A 13480-nucleotide genomic window follows, 5' to 3' on the forward strand; every position below is an offset into this window, starting at 1 on the left:
GTGACGTCTTTTTTGTTTTCTGTATGCTCTCTCTCTCATTAAAAGGCATCCTGATATTTTTAGAAAATTACTATCATTTTGAAAATGAACACAGTATCTTTTTTTTACCTCAATGTTATATTAATAGTATTTTTTCCATCCCTGCATTGCCTTTGTTTCTTCAAAGTGCTCCCTTTTTCCCTCCGTTTGTTTTAGTCTACCTTTTACGTTGGAGGATTCCCCCAAATATTCAATTTTTTTTTTGGTGGCACTGTGTAACTTCTGGGATCTTAGTTTCCTGATCAGTGAGAGCCTGGAGTCCTAACCCCTGGACTGCCGGGGAGTTCCCTTCTCTACGGTCCTTGATGGTGGTTCATAGTTACCAGTGAGGCACTAAAATCTACTTGAAACTGTTGAGCATAACTGTGGGTTTGAAGACAGGTGGGCTGTGTCAAAGCCGTTGAACCGGGAGACAAATGCTTGATTTTTTCTCTTGGGCTGGACCGTTTCCCAGTGAGATTACTCCTCCACATTCCTGCTAGGGGTTAGGGGTGGACATTGTGGAAATTTAAGCTTTCTTCAGCATTTTTTCCAGCCAAATATAGACGGAGGCCGGGGCAAGTGGTGGCACTCTGTTCAGTACACGGGCTTTCGATGACTCCACCCCTGACTGCTGTTCCACTCTCATTTCTGTCCTCGGTGGAGCCTAGATCCTCAGCCCCAAGGCTTCCGTGTTCACTCTTCTTCCTTCTCACGCAAGCTTTCAACCCATCTTCCTGTTTCCAGCCCCACCCTAACCACACCTCCTCCACCACCCAGTTCAGAGGCTCCTGGTCCTTGAATTCTTGAGCCTGTCTGGGGCTTGGAGATGCTGAACTGCTGGTTTCTTGGTGCTTCCAATCTTCACAGGTCTAGGTTTTTCTGATATAATAGGTTAGTTTCCACTGATCATAGCTTTTGTGTTTTTTAAAAGGTTTAACATTTTTTGTTGGTTGTTGCTGTTTTCACATTCTTTGTCCTTGAGGATGTATGTTCCTTTCCTCCTTTGCTATCATTTTAGTGGAGGCTTAAGAGACAGCAGAGATAAAATTACGTGTCCAGTAGACCATGCTTAACTGGGATTTCCATGTGCCTGTTTGAAAATCCACTGTTCCAGCTTTATTTCTTTCCCTCCCTCCCTTCCGTCCTTTTTCTTTCTTCCTCATTCCTTTTCCTCTTTCTCTCTCTCTTAGAATGCTGTTCCTCCCTCTTTGAATGTGTTGGGAAGGCTGATGTCCTCTGCTCTTTAAAATATAATACTTTGAATATAAACAGCACCTTGGACTCTGGCTTTAATTTGAACACATCATGGTTCTGCAGTGGATTTAGAAATATCAACAACCCACAGTCTGCGCTTCTGAATCTCTTGCCTTCCTGTGCTTGCTGAGAAAACTCTTTGGTATTTTTAGGAAGTGGGGTACTGGCATTTCATCCACTACAGGTCCGACAACCTTTGTTCAGAGTTTAAGTTTCAGAATGGTGGTCCAGGGAGCATAGGGAAAGAGGGCGAAGAGTATATTCTTGACCAGCAGGGCAAACAGGGCCAGGTGAGGATGGGACTGGGTATTAATTAGTTGATGAATTAATTTAAAAATATATATTGTCTACTATATTCCAGGCACTGTCATAGGTAGACGGAGTATGTGCATGCTCAGTCACTCAGTCGTGTCTGACTCTTTTCGACCCCTTGGACTGTAACCCACAAGGCTTCTCCGCCCATGGAATTCTCCAGGCAAGAATACCGGAATGGGTTGCCATTTCCTACTCCAGGGGATCTTCCCGACCCAGGGAATGAACCTTCATCTCCTGCATTGGCAGGCAGATTCTTTACCACTGAGCCACCTGGGAAGCCTGTCACAGACAGAGGAAATGAGTAAGACATTCAGAGTCCAGTGAGGGAAGGCAAACAGCTAAGAAAACACAAGGTAAGTGTATATGTCCTTTATGCTCAATGAAATTAATTTAGCATCTACTGTACATCAGGCCCTGTACTACCATACTTTCATTTTATTTATTCCTTACAGTAACACTGTGTGTGGGGCATTATCATTACCCATTTTAATATAAGGAAGCTGTCAAAATAGAGGAATATACAATTTGCCCTCCCTCTGTCTCTTCCTCCTTTCTTTCTTCCTTATTTTTTCCCCTTTTCTTTCTTTCCTCCTTTCTCAATCTCCCCCCTTCCTCCTTCTCTCTCATCTCTCTCTAGGGGAGAGGTGAGCCCTCTCTCCTCCTTGGCCAGGCACCTGAGTGCCCACCATCCTGGGCTCAGCGTCCACAGTCTCAGAGTCCACTGAGCCCCTGCTTTCTGCAGAACCGAAAGCAGGGGCTCTGGTTGGTGCCTGAAACTGGCTCTTCATCCCTGCACATCACCCCTCTCATCTCCTCCCTCCCAACTCCAAATCCAGGAAGAGCATCTCAGGTTGGACCAGAGAAAGAAAAGAACATCCCGCAGGTAACTAGCAGTGTTTCTGAGTGCTGTCTTCAGCTTGGAAAGAGACAGGGGAGAAGAAACAAGTCATGAAAACATTGACCGAAAACTGTCCCAAACTACAAAAAAACTCATGCCCTTTTCTCCTTCTCATTCCCCCACCCCCCTTTCCTTATTCTTGTAACAAAAATGTACCAGGGTATTGAGACACCAGCTAAGGAACGACTGTGAGCACAGAGGGCCAGGGAGGGGCTGGGGTTAGACCTAGAGAGATTTTTTTTTTTTTATTTTTTTTGACCACACCACACAGCGTGTGGGATCTTAGTTCCCCAATCAGGGATCGAACCCGTGTTCCCTGCAGTGGAAGCTGAAGTCTGAACTACTCAGCCACCAGGGAAGTCCCTAGAGAGATTTTTTAGAAAAGCAGATCAGCTGTTCCCCAGAGAAAGGTCAAGGGGTCACGGGGGTGACTGGGGGAGAGGGAAGCACACACACACTCTCCTCTATGAATTTAATCAGTTTTTCCGTTTTTAAAACTGTCTCTGAAACAGGAAATTGCTTGGGTCTCTTGAACCGAGGGGCTCAGGTCTGGCCTCCCTCCTTATCACTATCACCTTGCTCCTTGGCCATGTGGAGGTGGCTTCCTACAGTTGATGAGAAGCTGGCTTTCTTGTGCAAGGAGCCTTGTTCTTCCCAAACCAGGGCAGGTAAGTGAAGGCCGGAGATTCCTGAGGGGCTCCTCTCACTAACGATGAGATAGAGAAGGTTTGGGGGGTGGGTGAAGGCACCCGAACACCCCGAGTGTTGAGAAAGGGAGGCGGGAGTGGGGTACGGACAGAGGTGCTGCTAAATTCTGGATGCCACCACCTAGATCCAGACCAATTCTCAAGGGAGGTCCTCCCACACCCACAGGAAGGCCAAAAAGAGGTTCGAAATTCAAATTATTTTTGGTGCTTGGGAGATGGGAGGGGAGTGAGAGAAGGCAGTGATAGTAAACAGAACAGAAGGGGAAAGAAAAAAAATGAAAGGCTTGATCAGTATCTTTCCTAAGAAGCAGCTCAGGATGATGTATGGCAAAGGTGATCAGACTCGCAGCTGGACTTGAATGATGTTTTCTGTTATGTATCCACGGGTTAGCCTGTGATGGGGAATATTTACAAATTTCATATGACTTTGGTGTCTGCCCTGAAAGCAGTCTTTTTATATGCCCTCTCCTTTTTTTGGCCACTGTTTTTGAGGTGATGGGGCAGAGATGTTTCGCCCACACTGTACCCACACGCTCTCTCTGCTTCTCTCAAGACAGTTCCTGGTCTCAGTTTCCCCCGACAGCTTCTGTCCTTTCATGCATATCATAGCTTGTTTTGTTATTGTTGTTGTTTTTGCTCTGGGTAAGGAGGATAGGATCACCGTAGGAGCGACAGATAAGCATGGGCCCTGTGATGAGAGGCGAGAAAACATCAGCTGTATTTGAGAATTCGGAGGAGGGAGCAATAAAAGATCCTTGGTACTTTGTTCTTTTCAGGTCTCAGTTTCTCTCATCTCTGAAAATGGATGATTACGATGAGGAAGGGTTGCCAGGTAGACCATAGATACTAGACCTGCAGTTCGATTTGAATTTCAGACAAACAGCGGATACGTTACTAAAAGTCTGATGTTACAATTCTGTGTATTTGAGGTAGTTCTTAAGTCACCTTGGTAGCTCAGATGGTAAAGAATCCGCCTGCAATGCAGGACATGCAGTTCGATCCTTGGGTTGGGAAGATCCCCTGGAGGAGGGCATGGCAACCCATTCCAGTATTCTTGGCTAGAAAATCCCATGGATGGCGGAGCCTGGTGGGCTACAGTCCATAGGGTCACAAAGAGTCGGACATGACTGAGCAACAACACACTTAAGTCACCTCCCCTGGGTGGTGTTTAAAGGACCGGCCCCCACAGGACTCAGTCTTAGGAGAATCAGTTTCTCCATCTCCTGGAGATGGATAGACAGCCAGGTCTCATGTGCGCCTGCCCATCTGTCTCTGCTCCCACCTGCCCTTTCACACCAGCCTTCTCTCTCTTCTAAAAAAGGAAACAAAGGCATTGCCCTTTGTTGTAAAAACCTCCAGGGTGGAGACAGGGGGTGAGTAAAAATATCTCTGTTTGCACTGCTGTATTTAAAATAGATAACCAATAAGCAAAATAATTACTTTTGAAAAAACGTTAAAATAAAAATAGGATGAGGGACTTCACTGGTGATCTAGTGGGTAAGACTTCTTGCTTCCACTGCGGGGGACATGGGTTCCATTCCTGGTTCAGAAACTAAGATCCCACATGCCACTCTCCACGGTCAAAATAAACATCGGTGTTTGCGTTGAGAAAGCAAAAGCCTTTGTAACTGAGGTGCAAGTCACTTTGCAAGGTAGGTGGCTTCCAATGTATGATCTTCTGTAAAACTTGGAAGAAAAAATCCTAACTGAGTTGACCACTGATAGATCATTATAGTAATTAAAAAAAAAGAAGACTTTATTTTTAAGAGCAGTTTCAGGTTTGCAGGAGAACTGAGCAGACAGTACAGAGAGTTGCCATATGCTCCCCCCAACCTCCCCCACAGAGTAATTTTGGAAGTGATGGCTGACCTACAGTTCGAAGGAGTCAAAAAATTGAGCAACACTGCCAAATTCAGCTCTGCTGAAAAGCAGATTTCCTTTTGTTTTTTTATAAACTTTTAATTTTATATTAGAGTTATAGCCTATTAACAATGTTGTGATTGTTTCAGGCGGACGGGATAGGGACTCAGCCATACACATACATGTATTCTCCCCCAAAACTCCCCGCCCATCTAGGCTGCCACATAACATTGAGCAGAGTTCTCTGTGCTACACAGTAGGTCCTTGTTGGTTATCCGTTTTAAATCCAGCAATGTGCCCATGTTGATTCTAAACTCCCTAACTCTCCTTTCCCCCACCCTTCCCATAAGTTTGTTCTCTAAGTCTGTGAGTCTGCTTCTGTTCTGTATCATGTCTTTTTAAGATTCCACGTATAAAGGACGTCATACAATACTTCTCCTTCCCTGTCTGACTTATCTCACTCTGCATGACAGTCTCTAAGTCCATCCATGTTGTTGCACGTGGCCTTATTTCATTATTTTTAATGGCCGAGTACACACACACAGTAAAACTCCACTGTATGTATGTACTACATCTTCTTTATCCATTCCTCTGTTGGAGGACATTTAGGTTGCTTCCGTCTCTTAGCTATTGTGAACAGTGCTCTGATGACATGAAAACAGATTTTAAGTCCCCTAGCAAAGCTGAACTGGCTGGAAATCTTTGCACAGGGTTTGTGTTCACTCAGTCATAACAGACCCTGCTCTGAAGCCTTTCTTCTGATTAACCCTAAACACTGCTGTAACAAAACTCCATACAGCCCCATCTATTTGTTCAGGTCAACAAGTTTCCTCAGTGCATGAAAATAAGAAATAGGGATCGTATTGGTGCTATACCTGCTCATTCTTGCACCAAGTAATATTAATTGATGAATATTTGAACTAATTACATACATATGTAAATATATAAAAATAACATATTTTAAAATTCATCCTCATCCATCTCATTAAGAGAATAATTTCCAGTAACATTCTACTGCTTCATGTTTAGTGATCAGTGACATGTATATTTATCTTGTTACAAATTATGGCAATGGTGAGTTAGTCTCCAAAAAAATGTCTTCACACTTGGAGCCTGAAGGTCGCAGGATAGTTTTAATTTCTAAATTGTAAAATCAATTTATAGAGGCATTTTTGTTTCAGAAAATGGGATGGGATAATCAGAAAGAGATGTCCAAATAATAGATGTTAAAGTAATAAAAGATATCAAAAATATATGACATTTGGATAAACTTCTCTAGAAGTGGAATGAAAATAGAGTTTAAGGAGGAAAGGGAAAAATTTAACATCTCCGACTGTTAAAGAGCTACTTTTTCTTTTCTAAAAAGGAATGGCAGTGTCAAGTTACTATGATACTTGATTTCTATTGGATACCTTTAAAAAGAGTGATATGACAGTTTCATTTAAAAATATCCTATGTTAATTAACAATTGGCAGAACACATTTTTTACAATCACTCAAACTTGTGATTAAAAGTTACAAATGTCAACTTAAAAATGTGTGTAGGGATACATAGTTTTCCAGCATTTAAAAAATTAATGTTAACTTATTTATTTTCTTTTTGGCTGTGCTGGGTCTTTTTTCGGTAAGTGGGTTTTCTCTAGTTGCAGTGAACAGGGGCTACTCTCCAGTTGCTGTGAGAGGGCTTCTCCTGTCGTGGCTTCTGTTGTTGTGGAGCACAGGCTGTAGGCACAAGGGCTCAGTAGTTGCCCAGTCCTGGCCCAGCTGCCCCTTGACATGTGGCATCCTCTTGGACCAGAGATTGAACCTGCGTCTCCTGCAATGGCATGTGGATTCGTAAACACTGGCCCACCAGGGAAGTCCTCCAGCAATTTTTAGCGGGTGTTGGTGAAGAAGTTTGATCACTGTTTTATATCATTGTCTCCCTGCCATTTCTGCTCATAATACTTACATTTCTAGACACTTTATAACTTTAAACAATAAAACATGTCAGCATCATTTTACTAAAATTTCAGAGGATTCCTGGTCCCAAGTTCTTGGTTCCCCATCACGCTGCCCTTCTACTCTGAACTGGGTGGTAGTTGCAGGGTCATGATACAAGGGCTTAAATTGGAGAAACCAAAAATAAACCAGCCCCTGGAGCTCACCACGGAACTATTTCAAGAATATGCAGTTACTTTTCATTGGCCATGGTTTGACTCATGGTGTACTCAGTAACATGTAATTACAAAGCTACATTCTAACAGACTTGACTTCTACTCTAATGCTTGCTTGTCACCTTCTGAGTATAGGGGAGCCGCCGCAGTCCTGGATAGTAACTAATTGAAGTCATCTAACAGACCCTGATGTGAACCCCTCATAGAAGACTGACTACCTCAAATAGCAGCCAAGGTTCTGGTGGATTTTCTTTTTAAGGGAGGCAAAAAAAAAAAAAAAAAGAATGGAAGCAACCATATGTCCATATGGCAGAGGAAATCCACATGGAGAAGCTCAGTCATAGGGACTGGAGCAGTTGAAGTTGGGGAGAAATGAGGAACTAAAGAGCCTCTTGATAAGGGTGAAAGAGGAGAGTGAAAAAGTTGACTTGAAACTCAGTGCTGAAAAACTAAGATCATGGCATCTGGTTCCATCATTTCATGGCAAATAAAAGGGAAAAAGTAGAAGCAGTTACTTTTCTTTTCTTGGGCTCCAAAATCACCGTGGATGGTGACTGCAGCCATAAAAATAAAAGATGCTGCTCCTTGGAAGAAAAGCTATGACAAACGTAGACAGTGTATTAAAAAGCAGAGACACCACTTTGCTGACAAAAGTCCATCTAGTCAAAGCTATGGTTTCTTCAGTAGTCATGTAGAGATGTGAGAGTTGGACCATAAAGAAGGCTGGGCAACAATGAATTGATGCTTTTGAATTGTGGTGCTAGAGAAGACTCCTGAGAGTCCCTTGGACTGCAAGGAGATCCAACCAGTCAATCCTAAAGCAAATCTACCCTGAACATTCATTGGAAGAGCTGTTGCTGAAGCTGAAGCGCCAATACTTTGGCCACCTGATGCAAAGAGCTGACTCATTGGAAAAGACCCTGATGCTGGGAAAGCCTGAGGGCGGGAGGAGAAGGGGCTGCAGAGGATGAGATGGTTCGGTAGCATCACTGACTCAATAGACATGAATTTGAGCAAACTCTGGGGGATAGTCGAAGACAGAGGAGTCACAGTCCATGGGATTGCAAAGAGTCAGACGTGACTTAGCGACTGAACAACAACATAGTCATTTAACAATGTTGTGATAGTTTCAAATTTGAGAAGCACTGTTATTCACATCAGAACAGAAGAGTAAATGATAGTTCTTTCTGTGATGTACACATTGAGACCTACTCTTGTATTCACTTTCAAATACACAATGTGGTACAGTTAGCTATAGTTACCATGCTGTACAATCCAGCCCCAGAACTGATTTATCTTATAACTGGAAATTTGCACCTTTTGACCACCTTCTCTCCCCCTACATCGACCCCCACCCCCAGCTCCCACCACTCGCCTCTGGCGACCACCAATCTGTTCTCTGTTTCTGTAAGTTCAGGGGTTTTTAGATTCCACATATAAGCGAGTGCGTACAGAATCTGTTTTTCCTCTGTCTTACTTCACTTAGTATAATGCCTTCAAGGTCCACCCATGTTGTTGCAAATGGCAGGATTTCCTTCTTTATGGCTGAAGGGTATTTCATTGAATATATGTCACGTTTTCCTTATCTAGTCATCTGTCAGTGGGCACTGAGTTTGTTTCTCTGTCTTAGCTATGGTGAATAATGCTGCAATGAACCTGGGAGTGCAGATATCTTTTTTGAGATAGTGATTTTGTTTCTTTCTGATATATACACAGAAGTGGAACTGCTGGATCATACGGTTGTTCTATTTTTAATTTTTTGAGGAACCTCCATACTGTTTTCCATAGTGGCTACACCAATTTGCATTCCAACAGGGCCCAAGGGTTCCCTTTTCTCCACATCTTGCTGACTTCTCCTTTGCTGTCTTTTTGATAAAAGCCATCTTTATTCATGTGAAGTGATATTCATTGTGGTTGTGACTTGCATTTCCCCACTGGTGAATGATGCCGAGCATCCCTTCAGGTACCCGTCAGCTGTCTGTATATCTTCTTTGGAAAAATGTCTATTCAGCTCTTCTGCCTATTTAAAAAATCAGATTGTTGGTTTTTTCCTTGTTGTTGAGTTACATGACTTCTTTATATATTTTGGATATTAACCCCTTATCAGATATATGATTTGTAACATTTCCTCCCATTCTGTAGGGTCCCTTTTCATCTTGTTGATGGTTTTCTTTCCTTTGCTTTCTTCCGGGACAGAAGAATTTTAGTTTGGTGCAGCGCCGTTTGTTTGTTTTTGCTTCTGTTGCCTTTTGTTGCTTTTGGTATCAAATCCAACAAGAATAATTTCCAAGACCAATGTCAAGGAACTTACCCATGTTTTCTTCTAGAGTTTTATGGTTCCTGGTCTTCCATATTTTAATTTGTACAATTTTCTTTTCATGTACTTTTACTTTAAAGTCTTTTGTAGGGGCATTAAATAATTTGAAAAAGTATATTACTAAGCAAAAGAAACATAATGCACATGATATAATGTTTTAAAAATATACAAGAGCATGAATGAATCCTGTCCTCTCTTAACCACCTCAGAAATGATCTCGAGTTCACCACTCTTACTAGCAAAACTATGAAACTTCTCACCTAAAATCAAGGCGCCCATCACAGTTCAACCACTTTTTCCTACCCCAAAGTCATCACCAAAAGTGATGAAGATTGTCTTGGGCACATATAACTTCGGGGAATGCTTATTAACTTTTCTCTCTCTCCTTTGTTGTTGTCAAGTAATCCATTTACAGAGAGAGGAATGAACTGAATAAAGTCATTTTTCCCTCCCCCGGCCCTCTCCATCTCCAAAAGCTTTTCTATTTTCTTGGTTTCTAGTCCACTGAGGACTGGGAAACCACATAACTGGACCTTTTGAAATTAGATCTTCAGCCAGAATCAATAAGCAAGCCTAAAAAAAGCATCTCCGTGAAGACACAGGGACTTGGCTATTCAGAGGCTCTTTCTCTCTTATCTTCCGGTTCAGAGTGCTCTTCCAGAGACTGAAGTTGCCAGAAAGTGACCTCCAGGTCAAGACCATGTTCCTGATATGTCTGGCAGCCAGCCAGCACTGTGACATCTTCTGACATCAGATGCTGGAGGGAGCATTTGGCCACTTATCCAATTAGAACATCCAAACTGTCATTAGGTATTATGTGTAAGGATAAATTTAGCTTGTTATTGTTTAATTACTAAATGACGGAATGAAGCTGAACTGGGTTTAACTCTCCAGCCTAGTATTACACTTAATTTTAACAAAGTTTGACAGACATGTGGAGTCATTGTACAAATTATGGTGAAATTTGAAAGAAGATTCCTTAGTAAATTACCTGTCTCCGGTGACTCACACTGAACTTCACAGGTCTGGAGGTTCAAACTGCCAGTCAGGTTTCATATATCTTTTCCAGTGGCAGGAGTTTTAATGTGAACGGATACAAAATTGGCTAAAATTTCTTGAAAAATACATCCATGGACTCACAAGTATTTTTAAGTTGAAGATAAAGTTAGTTTTTTTAGTCACAAAGCAACTATAAGATGTCTGCGGTATTTTTAAATTAAAAGCTAGTTATTTGCCTATAAAAGTAACATTTTTCCCCATAATCATAAAATAATACATGCTTAGGGAAGAATACTTGGAAAGTTCAGGAAAAAAAAGACTTTTTAGAATAAAATATTTGTTCATCCTTCCTCTTTTGTCCCTTTTGAACTTTGTACGGCGTGCATGTATTTCCTAATAACAAAATAATGGAAGGACATAAATCCATCTGTCCAAATATCCTGTTTGATTTTCTTTGTTTTGTAATCACCAGCTTGTGTTGAGAATCACTGAGGTAATAGCCAATCCGGTTCACTGACCACCACAGGCATCTCTTGGAATAAACCGGACAGAGTTTATTCCAGCTACCAACTCTGACCACCTTCACCCCAGTATTTTCTAATTGTAGCCCTCATGTAGGCTTGGTGCTGAGGAAATGAATTATGAAACTAGTCTAAGCAAAAATATGTTAACTATAGAACCAAAGCACGGTCATGGATCCAAACCTAAGGTACTAATGTCTGTCTATTCATTCTCTCTCTCTCTCTCTGATTCCACAGACCCAGTTCTTTCCCTGTAATCTCGGGGAATGCAGGAATCCCAGCCATGCACTGCCTTTATTCAAACTGACGGAAAAACAATGCCATCACATGAATCAATAGGAATGGTGCATTTGGCCAGGAGACTGTTATTTCTGGGGGCTGGATGGGCGCTTCGTTTTGAAGTTTATATTAGAGTCAGATTTAACAGTATGGCAATGTTTTCCAAACTCTGTCACTGGGAAGTAATTCTGGCATGTGTCCGTAAGTACTGTCTCTCTCTATATGTATGAGCATAAGAAGTACTATAGAGTGGGTGGCTCAAACAACAGAAATTTCTTTTCTCAGCGTTCTGGAGGCTGGAGTCCGGGAGGGGGTTGCCAGCTAGGTTGGGCTCTGGCGAGAGCTCTCTTCTAGGATTGCAGATGGCTGCCCTCTTGTGTGTTCACACGGCCTTTCTGTGTGCCCTGGAGACAGGGCGAGATCGCTTCCTCTTCTTATATGGCTATCAGTTCTGTTGGATTAGGACCTCACCCTCATGAGCTCAGTTAACCTTAACTACTTCTTAAAAGGCTCTGTCTCTAAATGCAGTCAGATTGTGAGTTAGGTCTTCAACATACACGTTTTATTTTGAGAGGCAGCATAATTCACTGTAATACACACATATCAATATGTATACACTTGTGTATATAAAATTTGATTTTACATACACACTTCCAGGCATTTCATAGAAGTTTTCTCTCTTTTGATTTTACTTTATTAATGTCCCTTACCACTCTTTCCCTTATCCTATAAACAGAAATTGCCAGTGTTCTTCTATCTTTTTCTGTTCTCAAAGCTGAGGATTGGAGCTAAGCAAAAAAGCTTAGGGGACCACTGAACCAAGACTCAGAATTCATGTCTGGCTCTGTGATTCCAAGAGTGTCTCTCCTTAAAAACCTAAATTCTTTCATCTGTGTAAAACAGGATTGATTATCTATAATCCTGTGAAAGTGTGAAGAAGGAACAGCTAATAATTTGTCATGTAATGTGAGCTCTTTTTAGTAAAAGTTTCAAAATGAAATGCAAAGATTTTAATCCAAAGGTATGAAACTGTTAAAATTTAACTGACATTCTCAGCAATTACCATGTGCCCTAAGAACATTAACTCACCGAATCTCAACAACAGTGGTATAAGATAGGTTATGTGTTATCACCACCTTCTCTGTTTTATAGAAATACAGAAAAGTAGGGTATCTGGTGCATGACTACACAGCTCATTTGGGAGAGAGTCAGGAGTCACATCCCTGGTGGTAGCTTGGTGTTAGAGACCAGTTACCATGAAGCCACAAACTATGAAATTGCTGCTTATTCACTTCTAATTGTGTGACTACCTTGTTCAAAAACCTCCACTAGCTCTTTTTTTTTTTTTTTTTTGATGTGGACAATTTTTTAAAGTCTGTATTGAATTTGTTACAATGTTGCTTCTGTTTTATGTTTTCTTGACCAAGAGGCATGTCAGATCTTAGCTCCAATACTTTGGCCACCTGATGCAAGGAGCCAACTCATAGGAAAAGACCCTAATGCTGGGAAAGATTGAGGGCAGTAGGAGAAGGGGGCAACAGAGGATGAGATGGTTGGATGGTTTCACTGAGTCAGTGAGCATGAGTTTGAGCTAACTCCGGGAGATAGTGAAGGACAGAGAAGCCTGGCATGCTGCAGTTTATGGGGTCACAAAGAGTCAGGCATGACTTAGCTACTGAACAACAACACAGTATAAAATTATGTGGTTGTAACAGTAATTTTTTTCCATGGGGATAGTCTTGATCCCTGTCTCCTGTACAATGTCATGACCCTCCATCCATAGTTCATCAGGCACTCTGTCAGATCTTGTCCCTTAAATCTATTTCTCATATCCATTGTGTAATCATAAAGGATTTGATTTAGGTCATACCTGAGTGGTCTAGTGGTTTTCCCTACTTTCTTCAATTTAAGTCTGAATTTGGCAATAAGGAGTTCATGATCTGAGCCACAGTCAGTTCCCGGTCTTGTTTTTGATGACTGTATAGAGCTTCTCCATCTTTGGCTGCAAAGAATATAATCAGTCTGATTTCAGTGTTGACCATCTGGTGATGTCCATGTATAGAGTCTTCTCTTGTGTTGTTGGAAGAGGGTGTTTGCTGTGACCAGTGCGTTCTCTTGGCAAAACTCTATTAGCCTTTGCCCTGCTTCATTCTG

General features: G+C 41.9%; 1 protein-coding gene across 1 annotated transcript in view; it reads left to right on the forward strand.

Annotated features, from left to right (window-relative positions):
* Nucleotides 1–1805: 1805 nt before the first annotated feature.
* The window catches only part of PLEKHA2 (pleckstrin homology domain containing A2), an 80542-nt gene continuing 68867 nt past the window's right edge, over nt 1806–13480 (forward strand). The window contains exons 1-2 of the mRNA XM_070781453.1: nt 1806–1943; nt 3001–3156. The gene's annotated coding sequence lies outside the window, so the exon portion shown is untranslated. The remainder of the gene's footprint in view (nt 1944–3000; nt 3157–13480) is intronic.

Source organism: Bos indicus, chromosome 27, assembly GCF_029378745.1.
Source record: "Bos indicus isolate NIAB-ARS_2022 breed Sahiwal x Tharparkar chromosome 27, NIAB-ARS_B.indTharparkar_mat_pri_1.0, whole genome shotgun sequence".
NCBI classification, from domain to species: Eukaryota; Metazoa; Chordata; class Mammalia; order Artiodactyla; family Bovidae; genus Bos; species Bos indicus.